Below are 11,244 nucleotides of genomic sequence, written 5' to 3' on the forward strand. Positions count from 1 at the left end.
AGCCCATTCTCCTTCAGCTTTCGACTTTTTCTTTTAAGGCTTTTGATCTATCTTTATCAAGCAGCCTTCTTTTTTGTTGCACCGGTGGAAAACTCTTGTCGATGTTCAGAACATGGCTGATGACTGCAGGGTCTATCCCGACCATGTATTTGTGTGACCAGGCAAATACTTCCTGGTTTCTCCTTAAAAACTCCACCAATGCTTGTTTTGTTGTTGTCTCTAAGTTTTTACCGACTTTCACAACCCTGGTCAGATTTTCTTCATCGAGTTGGACCTCTTCAAGGTCCTCGATGGGTCCAATTTCTTCCTCAAAATTCCCAAAGCAAGGATCCAAATCTCTATCCTCACTTTCACCTGAGTGGGCCTGAGCATCAATTGCCACTTGCAACTCTTTTCCGGGAACATCTTTCGATACACCCTTCTTTGCCTTGGTGATCAAGGCGTTGTAGCACTCCCTTGCTTCCCGTTGATTTCCCAATACGCATCCTACCCCTGAATCTGTTGGGAATTTCATGGCGAGGTGCCATATCGAAGTGACGGCCCGTAGGTCGACCAGAATTGGTCTCCCAATTACAGCATTGTATGCTGAAGGACAATCAACTACTATAAAAGTAGTGAGTAATGTCCTATTAGCAGGTGCAGTACCTGCTGTAACTGGAAGCCTAATTGACCCTGTTGGGGCGAGCCCTTCACCGGAAAAACCATAAATATTTTGGTTGCATGGCTCCAGGTCTTTGACGGACAGCTTCATTCTTTCCAGCGAAGACTTGTACAGGATGTTGACCGAACTTCCTATGTTGACCAACACCCTTTTCACTATCATGTTGGCAATTTGTACGTCTACGACCAGCGGATCGGAGTGTGGGAATCGCAAGTGCTGGGCATCATCTTCAGAGAATGCTATCAATTCTTCCTTTGTTCGATCCTTTTTCGGTGCTCGATCCTCCACACTCATCATCTCAATGTCCTGGTCGTGGCGTAGGGTTCGAGTGTATCGTTCCCTTGCCTTCCCATTGTCTCCTACAAGATGTGGGATTGCCACAGGAGCTAGCTGTAGAGGTAGCGAGCGTTGGTGCGCGGGCGCCTGCTCATTGCCACCTTGAGCCTCTCGCTGAGACCCTCCTGCGGCTCGCACATATCTTCTTAAATGTCCATGCCTAATCAAGAACTCAATCTCATCTTTCAACTGGTTACCTTCATTGGTGTCATGCCCGTAGTCATTGTGAAAATGACAGAACGTTGTTGTATCTCTCTTGGAGATATCTTTCCTTATAGTTGTGGGTCGTTTGTAAGGCACGCTTGAGCTGGTCGCCTAGTATACTTCAGCTCGGCTTTCGACAAAGGTCATGTAGTTGGTGAATCTCGGCTCGTATCAATTGCCTTTGGGGCGCTTACTCTCAGAAGCTGAGGGTTCATTGTTCACCCGTTTTCCACCGTTCCTACCATTGCCATTCCCGTTGCCCTTGCCGTTGCCATTGGGCTTTTCCGACCCGTTGGCGACTTTGGCGGGTTCTTCCTTGGGCCCCTTGTCTTTTGTGGGCGATTTCCCTTCGTTGGCAATCGCGTCTTCGAGCTTGATGTATCGATCAGCCCAATCCAAAAACTCTTGGGTACTTCTTACCCCATTCTTTCTAAGGCTACTCCAGAGGGGTGAGTGGCGCCTAACCCCAGCAGTTAGAGCCATCATCTTACCCTCATCGCCCACTGTCTTGGCTCCAGTCGTTGCTCGCATGAAGCGTTGGACATATTCTTTCAAGGGCTCTCCCTCTTTCTGGCGTATCTCGACCAACTGGTTGGCCTCTATGGGGTGTACGCGACCCGCGTAGAACTGTCCATAAAATTCTTTTGCGAACATCTCCCAAGATACTATACTAGCAGGAGGGAATTTAAAAAACCACTCTTGGGCTGTGTTAGACAGTGTCGCAGGGAAGATCCGGCAGCGGGCGTCTTCCGACACTTTCTGTATATCCATTTGTATCTCAAACTTATTAACGTGAGATACTGGGTCTCCGTACCCGTTGAAGTTCGGCAATGTAGGCATCTTGAACTTACTGGGGGTTTTGCCCGCAACAATCCTCTGTACAAAAGGGGTGCCCCTCCTTCTATCGTACTCAATATGGGACATTCTTCCCCCGACCAGTTGCTGTACTGCCTGGTTCAGGGCATCAATCTGAGCCTGAACAGCTTCAGACCCGGTGCCGAGGGAGCATACTCGCCATGCCTCTCACGATGGTCGTTAAGTACGTCCCTTAGATCATCGTCTCTACGTCTCTGCTCGCTAGCTCGTAGCCGACTAAAGATGTTCTGCTACCTGGGTTGCCCCCCAGGGTTGTGGCTAGCTGGCCTATTTTCTCTAGGTGGGGGGCTTCTGCCTCCACCTCTTTCTTCATTTCTCCAGCCAGCATTTCCTCTGCTGGAATCAGCTTCATTATAGCCATGGCCATCTCTGAATTGTGGCTGACTACGGTGTGACCGGCTGTTCACGCTATTTCCTCCTTGGGTTGGCATTTCCCCAGCGTCAGGGGGAGGCCTGCGCTGGTCGTTGGGTCCCCGTGCATTGTTATGTCGTGGGGGGCCCCTGACCGCAGAGCCTGACTCGATGTTCCTCCTATTGGCAGAAGGACGCTACCCCCTGCTCGGTATATTCGACTCTTCATCCCCTGGGCGTCTAGGGCTGCGAGGTGGCTACCCTGCTCTATTCTGCCTCGGGTGCTGAGGATTTCCTCGACCAACCTGGGATGGAGGCTGCTGCTTAGGATCCCTAGGTGGGACATCATCCTGAGCCATAGGCGGCTGCTCCGGCCTTTGAGGGCTTGCTGGCTGGAGTGGAGGGCTTGGATTGGGACCTCTTTGAGGTGGTGCATTTGGTGGCTGATCTGGCTGGGAGGCTGGCACAACCTGACTCCTAGCCAGTTGGATGGCTGCTTCAAGGGCGGCCATGGCATCCCTCTATCGACGATCCATTTCGACATGCCGCTCACTCACCTCTTGGCGTTGGCGTTCTATTTCTCTTTGCTGCAGCGTCATTGTCTCCGCAGCATTCTCCTGATTAGCCCTCAGATTAGCCAACTCATCTTGCAACACTCCTAGCGTTGCCCTCAGTGTTTCAGAATCTAATTCCTCCTCATCGAACTCCAAATGTGGTTCATTCTTAGCCACATTTGGGGGAGGAGGTTGGGATGGTGCAGCGCCAACAGCCTGTCCAGTCTTCTTGGATGTTTTTGCCATTAGATTTTTTCACTGTTTTTTGTCAAACTCTCAATGAAAGCACCAGAATGTTGACCCATGATTTGGCCAATGACACAGAGTCAAATATATGACAAAAGATAAAATGGCAAGTAAGAAAGATAATCTAATGGAAAAGTAGAAAACACCAAGGATTTATAGTGGTTCGGCCCCAAAAGATGGTAATGACCTACGTCCACTTAGTGTTATTATTAAGATTGAATCTCAAAATAGTGATCAAAGAACTAGGTTTCTTGAGTTTCACAAGCTTTGAAAGAAATACAATAAAACGATGGATAATTGCACTATAGCTCTCTCTTTTTCTCAATCTTAGCAAAAAGATTCAGAAATTAAAAGTCCTTTCCTTGAGCTATTTCATGTATATTTATAGGCTCAAGGAGGGTTACATATGCCAACGTGCCCTATCTTTCCTTAATAATCGTGTATCAAGATAATAATGAAGAAATATTCAATGCAATTATTATAAGATTCCAGTCTTAGAAGGAAACAAATTAAGTTATACGACCAGCCTGGTCGTATCTAAAAGTTAACCCCTGGCGAAGCGATGTGCCTCTGGTCGATAGTCGAGCAGCACTTCTTCCATGTGTCAACCACGTAGGAGAAATCCTTGCCACGTCATTAGTAGCCATTTTTAGGGTAAACAGCGTGCTTATTAGCATTACTACTGCATGTGAATAATTGCTTAAATGTCTGTTTGCATCATGATTGTGCTTTGTGGTTTGGATATTGGCGTTAAACCGTGGAATGGATATAAACCTGCTATCATTGCCTGACCAGCCAAGTTGTTGATTGCAGATAAACTTGGATAGTTATGCGTCCAAGGCGATCAATTCGACTAACCGGCACTAGGGTCAGGGCTGGAGATGATGAGCAAGGTCAGAACCCTCTGCCAGTCTCTAAGAACTGGCAATAGTTGCTTGTTGATATGCAAGCTAGACTTCAGAGTCAGGAAGATGAGTTCACCTTCTGAGGCAGTAGGCTCCGTCAGGGAGTGTTGTACCTAATTTGTTGTTAAGGTTTTATGCCCTAATTATTCAGTGCACAGGATTTACACTGACTTGCCAATCTACGATATGATCTACTTACACATTGTAGTGTTATGTTCTTTCCAGAACATTAGCAAAGTAGATAAGATCGAATGTATTTGTTACATTGGACAGGACCGATATTGACAGTTGATGGGATAAGTAAACATATCGTTATTATCTATTCTAGTCATATCATATAGTTGACCATAGGTCAATTCAATCTCAATTCTGAGTGGTTAGTATTCTAACAGATTGAATTATTTGAGTTCTTTGACTTGTTCGTTACCAGCTTACCCTACGGACTAGCCCATACTTACATCTTGGGAACTCGGTAGTATAATTGAGTGGGAGTGTTAATCATAGATATGAACATCTATAGCTTCTGATGAAGAAGTGAAACGATGGTTTCCTTTTAGTTTGGTTCAAGATGTTAAATGATAGAGATCACATTTCAGTAATTAAATTAGTTTACTGAAATATCATTTACAAGGAACTAAGTGTTTTAAGGATAAAATACAATGAGGGGTAAAATGGTATTCTAGTCTCATCTCATTGTAGACCGTCTATAGAGGATTGAGTGACAATTATGGTTGTAAAAATGGATAATTAATAGTGTATCTATATTTGTTATAGAGCGTTCTGTGAATTCAAGAGTGCAATTCCGAGTCTTTAGTGGAGTCACGAGGAATTAATAAGTTAGTAAATTTATTTGTTACATTTATGATAACTTATTGGAGCTTGATTTCATAGGCCCATGGTCCTGACTGTACCTTGGATAAAATCATCTAGATAGTCTCAATTAATTGATTTAATTATCAATTAGAATTATCAAAGTTGACCAGGTTAATTTTGGATAGTTTCACAGAGTTATACAATTCAGAGAAGAAAAGAGAAATTATGATAGATTTATTAATTAAGATAAATTGGTATCTAAATTAATAAATAAGTTTAAATCAAGGTTCGAATTATAAATAATTAATTTGATAAAGGATTTAAATAATTATTTAATAATTAAATCAATTAAAAATAATACATGCATTTATTTTATGTTCAATGGGCTTATAATCAAATAGGAAATTTCACGGGCCTAAATCCCATGATAATTTCGACCTAGGGCTATTAATTGGATATTATTTTATTGATTTTTTAATTAAATAAATGACTTAATTGAGTCTATTAAAGGAATGCTAAGAGAGAGTTGAAAACACAAGTTCAGATTTCTGAAATATAAGCTTCTGATAGGTTTAGATTCTCTCTAAACATAAGTCCTTTCTAAGCCTCAATTTTTCTCTTATATTCTTCTTCTCTCTGTATTTATCTCATGTGTTGAGAATTTCCCACCCTAGTCTAGGTGATTCCAAGGATACTTTGGAAGGCTGTGAAGAAAATTGGAGATAGGTTCAGTTTCTTGGTAATACCCTACGATAGAAAGGATACAAGGGTTAGAGAAACTGAAGGAAGGACTCATTCATTCCATTGCATATAATGTAAGTATTCTTATCATTGTTTCTCTTTGAATTCAATTTTAGAAACATATTCTAGGTTGTCTCATATTAATTTGTTTAGTACTAGATCTACATGAAAATAAATAAAGATCCTGTATTAGTTTTCCTAACATTTGCCACCTGTTGTGGTACCAACTGTACAGCCACCTGAGATTAGAAACAGGTGGGAGCCACTTTATGAAAGATTCAGGAGACAACATCCTCCAATCTTTGAGGGAGGACCAAATCCACTTAAAGCTGAACAGTGGATGAGTATGATCACTTCCATCCTGGATTTTATGAGGGTGGAAGGTAATGACAGGGCGGCCTATGCCACTTATATGCTTAGAGAGGATGTCCACATTTGGTGGGAGGTGGCATCACAGACTTGATATGTTCCTGCTATGAGTTGGGAAGGGTTCGGAGATTTGTTCAACCATAAATATAAAAACATTTCTGTCAGGGCGGCAAAAGTCAATGAGTTCACTTGGTTGGTTCAGGGCAGTATGACAGCTACTAAGTATGCCCTGAAATTTGACAGGCTAGTGAAGTTTACACCAGATTTGGTGCCTACAGATGCAGCCAGATATGACAAATTTGTTCGAGGGCTTAATGCTATGATAGCTTGAGATGTGAGGATCACATCAGTACCTGGGGAGACAACCTATGCCCAGGTGGTTGATAAGGCCCTCACTGCTGAGGAGGCAGAGAACAAGATTTGGAGGGAGAATGCTGGGAGACGAGATGTTCGCACAGCAGTGCCTCCATTAATAGGGTCTAGTAGGGGTAGAGGCCTCAGTGATTAGAAGAGGAAGACCCCTGACACCTCAACCGCTGTTGGTGCTGATAGGAGGGGCCAGGGTGCCCAGGGTGGCTGCCAGGGAGACATGGAGGAGCTATCCAGAGTGCACTAGATGCAGGAAGCGCCATTTGGAAAATTTTGGGAAAAAGGCTTGTTACTTGTGCAGGGTGGTTGGACACCTCAAGAAAGACTGCTCAACATTGAAGAAGGAGGAACCAAGGAAGGCAAACAGCTTGACTCCAGCTCGAGTGTTCTCCTTGACACAGGCAGAGGCTGAGGCTAGTCCCTTGGTAGTGACAGGTCAGCTTTCTAGCGCTGACTCTTCATATACTGTATTGATTAACTCTGGTGTTACACATTCATTTGTTTTTAGTAAAGTGATTGATAGATTATGTAGGCCTAGTGAGTATTATATTGCAGGGTTTGGGACTATACTTCCAGTGAAACCTAAGGAATTAAGTTTAAGGGCTACACAATCTATCAATCATTTTCACCTAAGGAATTAGGCTTGGGGAGGCTCGGGGAGTTAAACCTAAGCGCTCGGGACGAATTCTACTACCCGGTTTAGAGAATTCGAGGTCCCGAGACTAGTATTTGTTTCCAAAACAATTAATTGGATTAAAATTTGATAGTTATCCATGGTTGCTTGTGACAAGGGTTACCATTAAGGCTCAAGTGAGGATCGTGCTCGGGACCTCTCTTTATCCTTCGCTTGGGACTTGAGGTAAGAAAAATGCACCCAAGTGGTTGTGAAGGGACTGAGATTCCCTGTAAATGAACGTATGTGCTCTGTAATTTATATATTTGTTATGTGTAATGTAAAAGTACGGCCTAAGGGAGTCGAGGCTGATGATAAGCGTACTGACGCAGCTTAGCCTAAGAGAGTCGAGATCAGCTAAATAACCAGAGGGCTTGGCCTACGGGCACCGACACCTAAATAATGTATTGAAGAATGAATTATATGTTTGGAAGTATATGTTTATCATTGCTTAGCTTAATGCTCGTATTCTGCTGATTAATTGAATCGATTGGACTAAAGTTTGCTATATACACTTGTTGCTATCTATGCTTGTTGATTATGGTTTTCTTGCTGAGCCTTGGCTCACGGGTGCTACGTGGTGCAGGTAAAGGCAAAGGAAAGTTGGACCAGCCATGATTTGGAGAGCTTTAGGGGCGGTGTGTACACTGGCAGCTGCTTGACCGCCATGGCCGAGGGATTTACAGGGATTAGAGCTCCAAAACTGTATTTTACCATTTAGAATGGCTTTTGTTGTATTAACTTTGAGGGTTGTATCTGTTATGTAAATACTACTTTTGGGATCCCAAGCATCAAACACTTGTTTTAATGAAAGTCAACCATACTACGATCAAAATCTTTTAACCCTAACTTGTCAGTTGACTTTAGAAGTACATTTATGTCCAAATGACTTGATTAGCAAGTCTTGCATTTCCCTTATCATCTTATTATTAATTAATTAAATATAATAATCAAAACCAATTTTGACTATCCATATTTATCTTTTCTCACTTAAATAAAACAATTGATAAAATCAACTTCTTTTATTTCTATGCAATTTCGAAAATTGCATTAATGCAATAATAAATTGTACAACTTCAATTATCACATAATTGTATATTTATCCCGAAGAATAAATATTCTCTCAAATAGCTCATTCACAGTTTGACCCTTGTATCAACTCTTACCTTGAATAGTGTTAATAGAGACGCCCTGGGGACCTATGGACCAAAAATTTCAAGCTCCAATAAATAAAAGATTATGAACAAAAATTATTTATTCAATAATCATATTTATTAATCTCATGATTACTCCACTATAAATATGAGACTACACTCTTGAGAATTAAAGACATACATTTACTGAGTACTTTATTGTAACCATAAAGTGTCAATTGATATAATCATTACATACAAATTAATCCTCTATTGATGATTCATAATTAAGTGGGAATAAAATTATTGTTTTACCCTTTTAATTATATCTTGATTCCTAGTGTACCATTGATTTTACTAGTGAAGGTTAATTCATCATCTGATTATGAATTTGGCGTCAATAACCTTTTCAGTTCCAAAAGCCAACCCAATAGGGAATCATCATTCAATCTGATGATCTTAATCCATATCTTTTAAGCTATGTCCCCAGCCATATACATCACTGAGTCCCCAAAACAATAGTTCTTAGCCTAATTATTTTGACAAACTGTAACGCAAGAATCAAATGATCAAATGACATATATAGGAGTTCATAGTAACTTCAGGATTAAGATCAATTTGTATATGATCATCAGTTGATATTTTTTTTATAATACTATGAAACGGTATTTAAACAAGTATTATCAAATCACATCTGGTCCAGTTCTACATACTCTCAGTATGCAAAGTACCTCCACTATAGTGTCCTACTACACTAGCAACCCGGATCTAGGTCAAATGTATTCATAATACTAGTGGACTGTACTAGCAATAATTAATCTAAAGATTCCACAACTTTATTTTAGTGCGAACTATTTAAGTCCATTATCTCAATCTCGATCCTCTCATACCAATATGAGATTGAGACCATATAGATGAACTTGGGAATTTTATGATATTTACGTAATCTTATTAACAATAATATAGTACATAAGCTACATATACACAATAATTCAATTCATTTACTCATTTCATTAAAACCATTGTCAACTACAATTGCTTTAAGGGCATAATTCCCAACATCATGATGGTCAGGGCTGCAACCCTTATCTCCATTTCTTGAGTAGTTTATGTTCAGTACCATGGACCTAGACACAATGCAAATTAACTAAGGATAGAGAAAAAATAAAAAGAATATCGAACAGAGACTAGAGAACTTACCTCCTCGGGTGAAGGCCATGTTATCTGCGACTAGATCGGTTGTGTGGAAATAGTCTTGGAAGTACTTCCCCACATTGTATTTGTAGGTTATATCACTCAGGAATATGCGACCAAATTCCTGGTGATAAAATGGAAGAACCCCGTGTTACTTTGGTTGGGGTTAGACTTGAGATCGAACAAGTAGTTAATCTCGTGAGGGGTGAGCACAAGCCACTTTTTATGGTTATAGAAAATATAGAGTGTTGAAAGTACTCCATATCCACTGGGGGATATTTGGAATGGGACGACTTCGAAATAATTGGCTATCCCTCGGAAAAAGTCGTGCAAGGGAAAAAATTTCCCTGCTTCTATGTGGTACCTTGACCAGGCACTAAAGGTTCCTCTGGGCACATTCGCCCTCTGGTTAGGTGTAGGCTTATATAGAGTAATCCTAGGAAGCCCATACTTCTTGGGATACTTTTCCACAATCCTGGTCGATATGACACTTGGAGGGGAGATGTACCAGGGTACATATGCTCGTAAGCCCTCGTGTGGATGAGCCTTAGGTTGGATCTCTGGACGCGCAACCCTTAGGGGTTGAGGGTCATACGAAGGATCCTCAGTGTTTGTTGTTGGCTGGCTGGTAGGTGAGTCCGTGGTTTTTTTCTTTTTCTCTAATCAGTATGTTTGGCACGGCCAATGTTTGGTTTTCTCTTTGGAGATTTTCAAGAAAGGTTGGTCGTAGCAATTGAGGGTGGTGTCGAACACTCTGTAATGGGCATAGAAGGTTGTTCCTGATCCTTAAACAGCAGAGCAAGGAGATCGTTGTCTATTGGTTCTCACCTCTCTAGGGATCATGCATGAATATCTGAGAATAACAACGGGGAAGTGAGAATCTACGGCCAATAGAGAAAATAGAACAAAAAGAAAAAAAAAATAAAGGATAACGTTGCTCGTGGATAAATGTTAGGTTTTTATCTGACCAGCAGCATCCTGGTAAAAAAACACGAAAAACCTGCGAGCAGGTTGGAAAAACGAATCTAAAAGTGAATGTGAAAAGTTTTTCGGAAATACTTTTCAACTTCGTGTAAATAGGCAGGAAAAACCCAGTTATTTTTAAATACCAACAGTAAAATTTTTACTTCAATTTTGTGCCCAAATCAGTGACTAAATTCCTAAAATACCTTTCCTAAGCATCACTATGTGCCATAAATTGCCTAAAATCCCTATTTTATCCCATAAAATCCTATGCATTTTACCCAAAATTGATTACCCTCAAGAACATGCAAAACCCATTTACGAAAACAGACAAATCACACCCAAAATGTAGGAAGATTGCTACAAAGTTAGGAGGATGGGTTCGAAAACTTACTTGGAGTAAGGATTGTTAAAGAAATCATGAAGAATTTGCTCGAAGTTTCTCGAAGATGCCTCGGATCGCACTGAAATGTCTAAAGTTCTCAAAGGTTTTTTCTGAAAGTTCTTGAAGAGAGTAAATGGTCGTGTAAAAGTGAAATGAAGGAAGAAGGGGGGTATTTATATCGGTCGGGGTATATGACGCGTAGTGATGAGGCTTGAGGGTTTTTGCATGGGAAATAGCAATAACCATTAAATCATGCCTAGGAAACTGAGAAGGTCATGATTACTTACCTTTTAGAGAAAGTAAGTACATACAGATGTGACGGGTCAACAGGATTTCTGGTCGAGTAAGTTTATTAAATGATGTTCGCATTAAAATAAACTTGGGGGACAAATGTTTCCCAAAATATTTGCATGGTGACGTGGCTTGTTTAAGAGGCAGATGAGCGGTACGTGATTATTATTAATGAAAGCT

The sequence above is a fragment of the Humulus lupulus genome, chromosome 3, assembly GCF_963169125.1.
Source record: "Humulus lupulus chromosome 3, drHumLupu1.1, whole genome shotgun sequence".
NCBI classification, from domain to species: domain Eukaryota; kingdom Viridiplantae; phylum Streptophyta; class Magnoliopsida; order Rosales; family Cannabaceae; genus Humulus; species Humulus lupulus.